Here is a 13,855-nt window from a genome sequence, read left to right on the forward strand (position 1 = left end):
GCTCTATAATCACAATTAAAGCAATCTAGTAATTATTACTTAAATTATAACTTATAGATTGATAATATTTTTTAAAAGTTGTTTACTGAAGTGTTTCCAGTTAAAAATACATGATGAAGAATTTTTTTCCATATGGGAATATGACAATTACTGTTTTAAATGATACAAATTATCATTGTTTGACCTATAAATCTAGACATTTCTCTTCCACATGATTATCCTGGAAAAAGTTAGAAATTTAAGCAGTCTGATAGCTTCTTAACTTTTTCCCAGTATTACAGCATTTGTTAGCTGGCAGCAGCCAGAGCCAAATCTACAATTTGGATTTCGAATTTAGTAAGTGGTAAATCACTTGTAGGACCCAAAATACACAAAGCTACAGCAACGACAATATCCTTCCCAAGCATTTCAGGAGGGTCACAAGCACACTGCAACACCTATTAATTGCTCTCGAACCCTGGAGGTCTGACAACACCAAAGCATCATTAGAATTATTGTTAACTGTCACTTAACTCTGAAGGAGAAGCTGCTCGTGAAATTACACAGTGATCTTCAGGACGCCTTCATATTTTTTAGGAATCTTTGAGTGCCACACTGAATTGGCCCATTCTGCAAGTCTCTTTCCCATATGTAACAGATCAATATTCTTACTATTTGAAAAAAAATACCAGACCAGAAATACCTCTCTGGGTGTCTATCTTTCACCATCTATAAAATGGGAGTAACAGTCTTCGGAAAGAGTCTACCCAGTGGGGCTCCTGTAAAAACAGGTTTGATTATTTTTTTTAAAACCCTAAAGTACACCTGAGAAAGTCCAGAACATGAATACTTCCCCAAAAGATAATAAGAGGTGATTATTTTTTAAGGATTCTTACTGTACAGCTATTAAAAAGCATGTATCTGAAGCTGATTTAAAAATATGATGATATGGAAAAATGCTACAGACTACCAAACTGCAAGAATAGAATAAGGCCAGTTTAAAAGAATAAGAGTGGATAAGCTACAAATCCACGAGCATGTATGGGAGGATTAGAGAATAATCAACAGTCTAAGGTGCAAGTATATGAGTGTTTTGGGGGCCAGGGCAGGAAAGATAGTGAAGAAAAATGACAGGGAATATATATAAAATATTTATATATACAAAATACATATACATAATGTATACATAGAGACACACACACATATATGTGTAGAGGGCAAGTGTATAGAGAAGGGAATATGAACACAAATATTAACAGAAGTCATCTCTACACAGTGGCATTATTTTCTTTTATTCCCTTTTCTATAATTTCTAAATTTTCTACAATGAATATAATTTTATAATAAGTTATTTTGTAAAAAAATCTTTTAAAATAATTGATTGTAAGATTTTTTTAAATAGCTAGCTCCTCTAAACTACATTTAAAGTATGATTTTTATGATCACAACTGCTGTGAGACATACCTACCTAACTTGTTATTGTTTCACACGGTAGACACCCCACTGATCCAGAGGTCTTGAAAGCTGGTAGTTTTTCACTACATAAGGACAACTAAGAACCAGTAAGTAAGCAAAAAAAAGAATTTGACAGAAGATAACAAGTGTTGGCAAGGATGTGGAGAAGTTGGAACTTTTGTGCACTGTTGGTGAGAATATAAAGTGGTGCAGCTATTATGGAAAACAGTATGGCAGTTCCTCCAAAAATTAAGAATAGAATTCCTACATGATCCAGCAATTCCACTTCTGGGAATATACCCCAAAGAACTGAAAGCAAGAAGTCAAAGAGATATTTGTACACTCATGCTCATAGCAACACATTATTCACAATAGCCAAAATGAGGAAGCAATCCAAGTACCTATCAACAGATGAGTGGATGAACAAAATATAGTACACATACACGGCTGCTGCTGCTAAGTCGCTTCAGTCGTGTCCAACTCTGTGCGACCCCATAGACGGCAGCCCACCAGGCTCCCCCGTCCCTGGGATTCTCCAGGCAAGAACACTGGAGTGGGTTACCATTTCCTTCTCCAATGCAGGAAAGTGAAAAGTGAAAGTGAAGTCGCTCAGTCGTGTCCGACACTCAGCGACTCCATGGACTGCAGCCTACCAGGCTCTTCCGCCCATGGGATTTTCCACGCAAGAGTACTGGAGTGGGGTGCCATTGCCTTCTCCATCACATACACAATGGAACATTATTCAGCCTTAAAAAGGAAGGGAATTCTGACTCGTGCTTCATTGTACACAAACCTTGAGGATTTTATGGTAGGTAAAATAAGCCAGTCACAAAAAACCACACACTCTATGATTCCACTTACATGAAGTATTGAGAGCAGTCAAATTCATAGAGACAGAAAATAGAATAGTGGTTTCCAGGGCCTGGGGAGGAGAGGGAATAGGGTAGTTATTCTTTAATGGGTGCAGAGTCTCAGTTTTGCAAGATGAAAGAGCTCTGGAGATGGATACTGGTGATGGCTGCACAACAATGTGAATGTACTTAATGCCACTAAATGATTAAGATACTAAATTTCATGTTATGTGCATTTTACTACAACTGAAAAGAATAGCTATGAGCCACTTCCCTGGTGGTCCAGTGGTTAAGAATCCACCTTGCAATGCAAGGGACTCCAATTGATTCCTGGTTGGAGAACTAAGATCCCAAATGCCTTGGGGGCAACTAAGCCTGCCAAAACTAGAATCCATGCCATGCACTGAAGATGCCCAGTGTCACAACTAAGACCCCACACAGCCAAATAAATAAATAAATATTCAAAGCTAAATTTTAAAAAAGAATAACTTAAAAAAACACTTATGTTGATTTAAAAATCAATGTACCAAAGCTCAGACAAGTACTTAATTTGTAGGGTTCAGGCTACCATCGAAACTGTTTTCAGCCTTATTTATTAACGTGTTCTGAGAAGTTCCGGCTTCTGGCTCCCTGGCCCTATACAAATTAAAGAAAAGGGCCTCAAGAGGCAGCTGCGGGTGTGGCAGCATGGCAAGCCAGCACCTGTATGGGGTGGGGGACAAGTGCTTGTGGGGACAGAAGAGGAGCCCCACGGACCTTAGAGGTCCTAAACGTGGAACATTAAGGGCGTCTCACGAATGAAGACCCAGAGCTATATCCCGGTACATTAAAGGGAATACATCTAAAAAGTTTCAAAAACAACACCAAATGTTTTCAGATTTGCAGTTGGGGTTCTTAAAGGAATAAGTTCCGGTTACCTGGAAAATTCACCATTCTGGCCTCCCCTGCGCTAGACAAAGAGGTGTTACGTGTTCATTTGTTTGCCATCGTGATTCAAACGATTCACCCCACACCCAGGCCAGCCTCACGATCGCCTCGGTTACAGTCTCTGGAGCAAAGCTTCATTCATTACGGCTCGCTCTCGGGGCTTCCTCTCCGAGCACGTGCCTCTGCACTCGGATCTCGAACTGTTGCACTCAGACTCCGCCAGCGGCAGCCAGCCCTCTCAGGGGACCGAAAGGTGCGGCGTGAGCCAAACTGAATGGGGCTTCTCTCCAGCATCGCGGGTCAGGCAGGCATGTTCACGGATCTGTTGAGACCACGGACTGCACACGCTACTATCACTTAGTCCTTTCAGTGAAAGGGAATCCTGCCCTTTCTGCTTTCTCTCCATTTAGGCCAAGGATCATCAACCGTGTTTAGTGTAGTGTAGTATTAGTCACTCAGTCGTGTCCGACTCTTTGTGACCCCATGGACTGTAGCCCACCAGGCTCCTCTGTCCGGGGAATTTTCCAGGCAAGAATATTGGAGTGGGTTGCCATTCCCGTCTGCAGGGGATCTTCCCAACCCAGGAATCAAACCGAGGTCTCCCGCATTGCAGGCAGATTCTTTACCATCTGAGCTACAGGGAAGCCATGTTTAGTACATAGTATTTTAAATACTGTCCAAAGATAACTTTTGGCTGGTCCACAGCAATTGGTCAATAGAGACAGAGAGCTAGAACCCCATTTAAGGTTGGGTGACTTTGTGAGAGAAATCAGTTTTGAAATATTGGAGAAATTACCAGGTTTTACCTCTCAAAATGTAAGTAGTACAGTTTCATGGGGCTGGGGGGTGGGGGTGGGGGGGGGGGGTGGGGGGTGGGGGGGGGGTGGGGGGGGTGGGGGGGTGGTGAAGGAATGAGGGAGGGAGAAGGTCCAGGTTTGGCTCAGTAAGACTTGTACAGATTTAGAAAGTTCTGACCAATCTGATGGGCAGTTTCTGGATTCTTCAGGTCACCCTGTGGACAGCACCCTCTGGGGGAGCTTCTGGACTCCTCACCTGCTTCAGTCAGAGCAGATTTGCCTTCATTAATTTTAAATTCTGAGTACACTTTTCTTTAGAAATCCATAAACAAAAATAAAAATGTGCTTCTGCTTCTAAAATAGAGTTGAAGATTGAGGACTCTTCAATTGAGAACACTTCAGTCACTCAGTTGTATCTGACTCTTTGCGACCCCATGGACTGCAGCACGCCAGGCTTCCCTGTCCGTCACCAACTCCCAGAGCTTGCTCAGACTTATGTCCACTGAGTTGGTGATGCCATCCAACCATCTCATCCTCTGTCGTCTCCTCCTCCTTCTGCCTTCAATCTTTCCCAGCATCAGGGTCTTTTCCAATGAATCAGTTCTTTGCATCAGGTGGTCAAAGTATTGCGGCTTCAGCTTCAGCATCAGTCCTTTCAATGAATATTCAGGACTGATTTCCTTTGGGATTGACTGGTTTGATCTCCTTGCAGTCCAAGGGACTCTCAAGAGTCTTCTCCAACACCACAGTTCAAAAGCATCAATTCTTCAGTGCTCAGCTTTCTTTATGGTCCATCTGTCACATCCATATTGTGACTACTGGAAAAACCATATCAAATGAGATCACTGGGATCAAATCCTACACTCATGAGTCCCTGGACAAGTCACCTACTAGAATCCTAGTTTCTTAGAAGGAGAAATTGTGATAAGGTTATTTCTCTCACATGAGATAACTTGTTAGTAGCAAAGCCAGAACTGGCATGCTGTAAGTTATTAAAATTTTATCCAGTCCACAGTGCCACTCAGTCTACCTCTATCTCATTTCCAGAGATTAAACACCTCTAACTTAAAGAAACAACTTAAAATTTAAATTCAGGGCACCTGGTTTCCAATTCCAATGCTGCTACTTCTTAGTTATGTCACGTAGCTTTTCTGAAACTTCGTTTATTCACATGTACAATTGTTAATATGTACCTTAGCCTCTCTTCAGCTTTAGTATGAAAAACCAAATGATGACTCAGTTTTTGTGTTTAAATTTTTAAATATTAATGTTGAATGTGTTGAAGTACTGAAATTATCAATATTTCTACTTAGTCTTACAGCCTAATTTGCCCCAGACCGGATACTCCCTTTTATTATTAATTCAGGAAGAACTTGTCATGTGATCCAACTTAAAACTCCGGTTATTTTTTCTTTAACTTTAAACTTTTTATTTTGTATTGTGGTATAACAATGTTGTGATAGTTTCAGGTGAACAGTGAAGGGACTCAGCCAGACATACATACATGTATCCGTTCTCCCCCCAACACCCCCTCCCATCCAGGCTGGCACATAACAATGAGCAGAGTTCCATGTGCTATAAAGTAGGTCTTTGTTGGTTATCCATTTTGAATATAGCAGTGTGTACATGACCTTTCCAAACTTCGTAACTATCCCTCCCCCCTCCCCCCTGGGCAACCATAAGTTTGTAAAACCCGGGTTCAAAACAGTGCTGTTTGGAGTTAGTAGGGAATGTGGAGCTCCCTTTTCCTGTGAGGTGGTGCTAGCAGTAAAGAATCCGCCTGCCAATGCAGGGGAGAAGGCAATGGCAACCCACTCCAATACTCTTGGCTGGAGAATCCCATGGATGGGGGAGCCTGGTGGGCTGCAGTCTATGGGGTCGCACAGAGTCGGATATGACTGATGCAACTTAGCAGCAGCAGCAGCAGCCAATGCAGGAGACGTAGGTTGGATCCCTGGGTCAGGAAGATCCCCTGAAGTAGGAAATGGCATACCACTCCAATATTCTTGCCTGGAAAATTCCATGGACAGAGTAGCCTGGCAGGCTACAGTCCATGGGGTTGCAAAGAGTTCAACATAACTGAGCGCATGAGAGCACACACGAAGACTTCCTAACTGCTCATCTGATCAAAAATGATCTTCCTGGCTTGCTTAGTTCTGGTAAGGGTCTTCCTGTTAGGCCTTAGTGAATGTTGATTTAGAAATGTTAGTGTCATTCTAGAATCACCTACCTGATTACACCAGAGGCTGTACCTGACCAGGGGTTCTAAATACAGGGGTCAAAGGACACCTGAAACCAAGAAGAACCACTGCTGGTAGAGCTTTTCTGGCAGATGATGTTGCTGGCTTCCTGGCCTCTGGGGAAGCCACCTGGCCCTCTGCCTCCCTCTGCACAGGCCCTTGACTGCCCACTCTGCCTCATCTTTCCCCTCACCTGCCTCACCTCCAATCTGTTATTCCATGTTCAGTTCTAACTGCATACAGGTTTCTCAGGAGGCAGGTAAGCCCATAACCTGCCCCCTCTCCAACTGTGTCTGACTTTCTCCAGTGCTCCAAAGATGGGAGTTGTCAGAAAATGACAAGATATGAAAAATAACAACTCAGGTGGAAGCAATCCAAGTGTCTATTGACAGATAGATGGATAATCAAAATACAGCATCTAGATGCAGTGAAATATTATTCAGCCTTTAAAAGGAAGGGAATTCTAACACATGCATATATATTCGGACACATATAACATGAGTGAAACTGGAAAGCATTGTGCCAAGTAAAATAAGCTAATCGCAGAAGGACAAATATTGTACGATTCCACTTATAAGAGGTATCTAGAATAGTCAAATTCACAGGCATAGAAAGTAGAGTAGAGATTATTGGACCTAGAGGAAGGAGGGAATGAGGGGTTATTGTTAATGCGTAGGGAATTTCAATTTTGCAAGATAAAAAAGTTCAGTAGATGGCTGGGGGTGATAGTTGTACAACAATGTGATTGAATGCATTATTTAATGCCACTGAACTATCACTTAAAATGGTTTCGATGGTAAATTTTATGTATATTTTACCACAAACCAACCAACCAACCAACATCTCTCTTTAGAAAGTTTAGGAAACCCTAGTGACTTTTTTTTTTTTTTTTTTTTTTTTTTTTCGCAAAAGACCTAACTCACACAAACAGTTCAGATTTCCTGAGTGTTAGAAATCAAAGACTGCTTATTACTTCTCAAGCGTATCCTGTTTTGTTCCATTCATTATAGGACTGGCTTAGCCAGTAAATTATATCTTTATTTCTCACTCACAAATCAACAGAAATTCTAAGCGGATAAGTAGAATTTGGGCATCTAGTGAAAGTATAATTGTCTTATAACTTAACTCTATAAAATACTCTTTGCAATTCAGGAAATTGCTAGTTGCTTTTCCTACGCCCTGTAAAACGTCTAAGTTTTCAAAAATCTCAGATATCTTTGAACCTTTTAAAAATAAGATAGCTATTGTGCTTTACTACATGCCTGTCTCCAAACTGATTTGTCTTAATAGCAAATAACATGATGGAACCCCAAATTCAGTTATTTGAAACATCTATATACATTGGGCTGCATAACAAGAAGTGCAGATAAATACTTGGTTTAATTATAACATTTGGTCCAACACCCCTAACCTTGTTTGAAGGAAAGATCGCCTTATTCAGGGGAATGACTTATTTAACAATGAACCATTCATTCCCCTGTGATTGCACCAGAAGAGAATTACTAGTTCTTCCAAGTAGCTTTTGAAAGCAAGAAATTAGCCTTTTGGGGGTGAGGAAGGCTGGGAACAGGCAGGAGGTAAGAAAATGGATCTAGAGTAATTCAACCTGGGCCACCCAGGACCAGGAAGCCAGTTCCAAATTGTGGCTCAGCAATAAAGAATCCGCATGGTAATGCAGGAGATGAGGGTTTGATCCCTGGGTCGGGAAGATCCCCTGGAGAAGGAAATGGCAACCCACTCCAGTATTCTTTTTTTTTTTTCACTCCAGTATTCTTGCCTGGAGAATCCCATGGACAGAGGAGCCTGGTGGTCTACAGTCCACAGGGTCACAAAAGAGTCGGACACCTCTTAGCAACCAAACAACAACAGCAACAACAACAATCTGAGTTCTAAACTGCTGGCTCTATGCCTATTTTGAATGCAAAGAAATTTCCAGCACCCTGAAAGCAGCTGATGCTGATAGAGACTTCATCTGATCATCTCAGCAGAAGCAGCAAAAGCTAGTGGGCCAAGTGACCATCTGCCCTCTATTTGAGACCATGGTGGAAATAGGTATGGAGGTGGTGGAAGGAGAGTATCTAATCACCTCTTCAGAAGACAATTTTTCCTCTGGAATTGTCTCCACTGCCTTGTTCCTGTGGGTTGAATTCTCCTTAAAATTAGGCAATTCTGTGCAGGGGGACTTAGAGCAATGAGAAATCCGTAATATTACACAGATTAACCAAAATGAAAATTAGCAATGAGTTTTAGGGTAGGAAGAAATTCGTTTTTGGATGACAGTGAAGGACAGTGCTGGCAGAGAGCCAGTTTGAATGAGGAACTGACTTTGGGAGAAAGAACACAGATGGAGAAGAGCAGCATGAGCCCGCCCGAAAGAGAGGTAATGAGAGGACACCAGCCACGAAGTCCAGCACTTGACTCACATTTTATGCTTGAGAACTGAGACCATCTCTCCCCATTCCCATCCAGTCTGGACACAAGAACCAAAACCACCTACCCGTCTGCCTTAGTATGACTTTGTTATTCAATTGTGTTTCTCATAATTGAATAATTTACTATTTACATAATTTACTATTCCAGGAGACACTTTCACAGGCAAATAGCCTTATTGTTCAATAGAGGAACTTCCAGCTCTTTCAGTAGAAAGCATCAACTGTTCACGCTCAAAGACTCTTTGACATCCAGTGTCAAAATCCTTGCCTTGCTGTGTCCATCATTATATGCCAGTCTTTGCTAATTATCCTCAAGCCTCTATACTGAAAGACTGGTCTTAGACCAAATTTCAAGTTCTCAATAAATTTCAACTTTGCCTTTTCCCCTCCAATCCCTACTGAAACTCTGTGCAGTGGTGTCCTCACTTTCAACAGTGAGTGATCAGCTCAACTTGGTCTTATCAACAGGTTGGGCTGGAAACTATGCAAACTGGAATCTTAATTCCAAGTTTCCTGATATCACACGTTGACTATAAACCCTCAGTGGTTTAGTCATTCGGTCATGTCCCACTTGTGACCTCGTGGGCTACAGCCCACCAGGTTCATCTTCCACGGGATTTCTCAGCAAGAATACTGGAGTAGGTTGCCATTTCCTCCTCTAGGGGATCTTCCCAACCCATGGATCGAAACTGGGTCTCCTGCATTGCAGGCAGTCTCTTTACCAACTGAGCCACCAAAGAAGTGTAAACCTAGAATCATAATTATAATATTAAGTATTTAAATAGGATATAAAGCATTTGCCTAAATCTTAATGACCTAACGTGTATTCGTTTGCTAGGACTACTGTAAAAGTACCGCTACTTGGTGGTTTAGAATGACAGAAATCATTGTCGTTCTGGAGACTTGAAATCCAAAAATCAAGATGTCAGCAGGGTTGAGTCCTTTTGAGGTCTGTAACGGGGGATCCATTCCATGACTCTTGCTTAGCTTCTGGTGGTTTTCTGGAATTTTTAGTATTTCTGTATCACTCTGATTCATGCCTTCATGTTCACATGGTATTCTGCCTGTGTACATGCCTGTGTCCAAAATTTCCCCTTATAAAAGGAAACTTTATATTGAACAAAGGTCCTACCAATTCCTGTATGACTTTGTCTTAACAAATTATGTCTACAGTGACTGTTGCCAAATAAGGTCACATTTGTGAGGCAGTAGGGCTTAGCACATACATTCTGAGGGGAAACAATTCAACCTATAGCACAAAGATATGAAAATTTGTTCCACCTTTGCAAGCCCAACAGTTCATAATTGATGCTTTTGTTCCAGCAGTCCTTGGGACTAAGAATGGTTTTTAAGACTGTAAAATTTGCCGTTGTATAGAGACACTTAATGGACTTTCTAGGTGGCACTAGTGGTAAAGAACCCACCTGCCAAAGCAGGACATGCAAGAGGCATAGGTTCAGTCCCTGGGTCAGGAAGATCCCCTGGAGGAGGAAATGGCAACCCACGCCAGTATTCTTGCCTGGAGAATCCAATGGACGGAGGAGCCTGGGGGGCTACTGTCCACTGGGTTGCAGAGAGTTGGCCACAACTGAGTACGCACACAGAGACACTTAATACCTTAGGGCAGATACATTTCCTGGGCTGCTATGTGGCTAATTTTACTTTATTCTCAGTAAGTAATCATGAGTACTTCATGAATTATTGAGTCAAATGAGTGTGGAGAAGCCATTGTTTGTATTCAGTTTAAAGGATGCATCCATTTCAATTGCATTTTGAGAGTGAGGGCAGCTAATGAATTGTGTCCACTGAAGAGCCTGGTCCAGATGGCACAGGCTGTCCCCTGGTAAAAAGGGGTTTGTGCAAAAATACAGTTTGAAGAAAATAATTTGTTTTAGTCAAGAAAATCAAGGAACGTGGCCTGGTACTAACTTGGGTGAATTTATTCTGGAAACCTTTTCTGCTATAACATTCAAAGGCTGATCCCAGGAATAAACATTCTGCTCCTCTACGGGGGACTCATTTAGCAACTGTGAAAATTATACCACAACTCGCACACACGTGGGCATACACACATACATGAAACAATTTATGAAACAAAACTTCTTACTACAATGTCCTCTAAGTTTTTCTACTCAATTGTATTCTTTAAAAAATATTTATTTATTTGGCTGTGCTGGGTCTTAGCTGCTGTTTTCGGGATCTTTGATTTTTGTTGCAGCATGTGAACTCTTAGTTAGTTGCAGCATATGGGATCTAGTTCCCTGACCAGGGGTCGAACCCAGGTCCCCTGCATTGGGAGTGCAGAGTCTTAGCCACTGGACCACCAGGGAAGTCGCTGTATTCTATTTTGTTTATTAAAAATGTCAGTTGTATGCCACTAAAATAGGTTCACGACCCAGGAAACGTGCAACTTTGGAAAAAACCTGATCTAGAATACATACTCAGGAGTGAAACTACTAAGTCCTAGTTATATGAATGTTTAACTTTACAAGGAAATGCCAAATGATTTTCCAAAGTGATTATAGCAGTTTACACTCCCACTAGGAATGTGAAAGAATTCCTGTAGCCTTACCTCTTCTCTCCCATGCTGGGTGTTGTTACAATTCTTCTTTCTTGCTAATCTGGTGTGTATAAAAAGGTATCTCAGTGTGGTCTGCACTTGCAATTCCCTGAGGAATAATTAGCTTGGACTCCTTGTTGATTACATTTTCACAGTCTCAGTGAACTGCCTGTTCATGTCTTTTGCCCATGTTTCCGTTGGGTTTTTTACAAGGCGCTTATTGAACAATTTGCAACACACTCTATGATGTTTTGTTCATTTCATGCAGGACTTAAATGGGTAGATTATTTCTTTAAGAATGGATTGAGATTCAAGAAACTTTGTCTGGTATGAAGGAGGTGTAAGAAGAAAACTGGTACCTTATTTTTGGTTTACTACTGAGACCTCCTGTTTACCCTTGTCAGGAGTAAACTTGCATCAGGAATGCTCTGCTCTCTTAGCTAGGTTCAGGACCTCTTCCCTGCTTTCTTCAATGTGTAATAGCCTTGCAGACGTTCGGGATGCGGGTGTGGTTCCTCACTGACACTACTGGAGGAATGCCAGTCCATCTCCCCCTTCCCTGCTGTGTTTCTCTTCTACCCCAACAGGATGGCTTGCATTTCTGCTGATCTGGCATTGGGATCCGGGGCTCCTGCACATTCTGGAAGCTTCTTTTGAGGTCATCCATAAATGTAGTCCTGGTGGCTCAGATGGTAAAGAATCTGCTGGCAATGCAGGAGACCCAGGGTTCGTTCCCTGGGTTGGGAAGATCCCCTGGAGAAGGAAATGGCAACCCTCTCCAGTATTGCCGGAGAATTCCATGGACAGAGGAGCCTGGTGGGCTACAGTCCATGGGGTCACAAAGAGTCAGACATGCCTGAGCAACTAACACTTTTACACTTTGATAATGTAATCCTGAGTTGAAATTCTGGATCTTCTCTTTCACACATCCCTCTCTTCCTTGATATTAATCACAAGAGGTAAGAGAATCGCTGGCCACTGGGTACTGGTAATTATGATGTTCTGACCAGGGAGCTCATGTCCTTTGCCTGAATCTGCTCCTGCCTCCCAGTCAGGGTGGACCTTGTCCTGTGAGGGTTTTTGTAGCAGTGTAGTCCGTGAAGCCACTTCATCTAGCAGGTGAAATTTCCCCACAGTAACCAGGCTATAGTTGGGGTTTGCGTCGTTGACTAAATCAATCATGAATATAGCCACCTGAATATTATAAAAATTTTAAAATGCACAATACTGTGTAATAATAAATGAAATGAGTCATTTTGTCACAGAATAGGGTTTATGGAATGACCTTACTTAGGGAATGAGTGAAGTTCAGATTTCTCACTTTTAGGATCTGGAGCATGACTTCATTGTTACAAGTTTCAGAGTGGTCCTGGTTTGGCTTTGATGACATTATCCTTGATAGTAGCTTTGACCTACTTCTCACAGATTGGGGATCCTCAGATTAGGTTTCTTGGAGCCTCACTGTTCTGGGGGAAAACCTTCAAGTGGACATCAAACACCGTGGGTGTCGGCCTCTAATGTGCGAAGACAGCCAGAGCAGGTGGCCAGAATTCTGGGCCCTCTCCTCTGTTTCAGCCGGAGCAGTCTTTTTGTTTTCTTATTTATAATTAGAATCCCATATAAGAATGCATTTATAAATGCAACTTCTTTTCTAGAAGTTTGGAAACCACTGCAGCAATTAATGTTGAAGCAAAGCTTAAATAGTGGTTTGTAGCCAAAGAGGAAGAGCAGGCTAGTATTTGCTGATGGTGTCTTTTCCTTTAAATGGACACACAGTTCCTAAGGATAACATCTTTTTTTCTTTTCCTTTCCCATGACATTTCTGATGGCTGGTCAAGCATCGGTAACTACCCCTCTCACTGGCTAGTGTGGTCTTCTGGTTCCTTATTGCATCAGACTGACCTTGCCTTCCCAAATCTATGCTTCTCTTCTCCTCTGGTAATGGAATTTCAATCCACACACCCCCACCCAGCCAAGGGTTTCATTTCCCAGCTCCCCATGGTGCAATATGGCTCCATGGCCGTGCTCTCACAGTGGACTGTGAGCACCAGTGATGTGTGTAATTCCCCCATCAGTTGTTTAAAAGGAAACTGCTTATCCAGGAGTTTTCTTTCACTCTTCCCCTCTCCCACCAGCTGAGCACAAATGTGATGGTAACCCTGAATCCCACGTGCAGACAAGGACAACTCTGGGGGAAGATAGAGCAGCAGATAGAAAGGACCCAGGACCTAGGCCTGGGTGAAGCTCAGTGTCCCAACAGGTGGGACAGCTTGCCCCCAGACTGTGATAAGGGTCTGTAGTTAACTGCTGTGTAAGTGGTCTGCAACCTTATTCTGTAATAGAGTCTCCAAATCTAAGAGCTTCGGAGTTGAGAGAAGAGTAAGAATTATTGAAACCAGTTCTAGGATTTGCATCCCTTCAGAGAGAAGTTACTTTTGGATTTCTGAGGTCCTGAAATCACAGGGAGTTGGGGTGTGGGATGGGAACACGTTTTACATAGAGACTAAGAAGGCAGACTGCCTCAGAGAGAGTACCCCTCCCCTCCAGGATTTGCAGCCGACAGCTCTGGGTGTTGGAAGGACAGAGGGAGGGCTTGGCTTGCTGGAAGCAACCA

The 13,855-nt window shown here is 42.3% G+C and overlaps 1 non-coding gene across 1 annotated transcript; it reads right to left on the reverse strand.

The window, feature by feature from the left end:
• Positions 1-10,938: 10,938 nt before the first annotated feature.
• Positions 10,939-11,011, reverse strand: TRNAG-CCC (transfer RNA glycine (anticodon CCC)). The gene has a single exon. It is a non-coding gene; the product is annotated as a tRNA-Gly (tRNA).
• Positions 11,012-13,855: the final 2,844 nt, after the last annotated feature.

The sequence above is a fragment of the Bubalus kerabau genome, chromosome 5 (assembly GCF_029407905.1).
Source record: "Bubalus kerabau isolate K-KA32 ecotype Philippines breed swamp buffalo chromosome 5, PCC_UOA_SB_1v2, whole genome shotgun sequence".
NCBI classification, from domain to species: domain Eukaryota; kingdom Metazoa; phylum Chordata; class Mammalia; order Artiodactyla; family Bovidae; genus Bubalus; species Bubalus kerabau.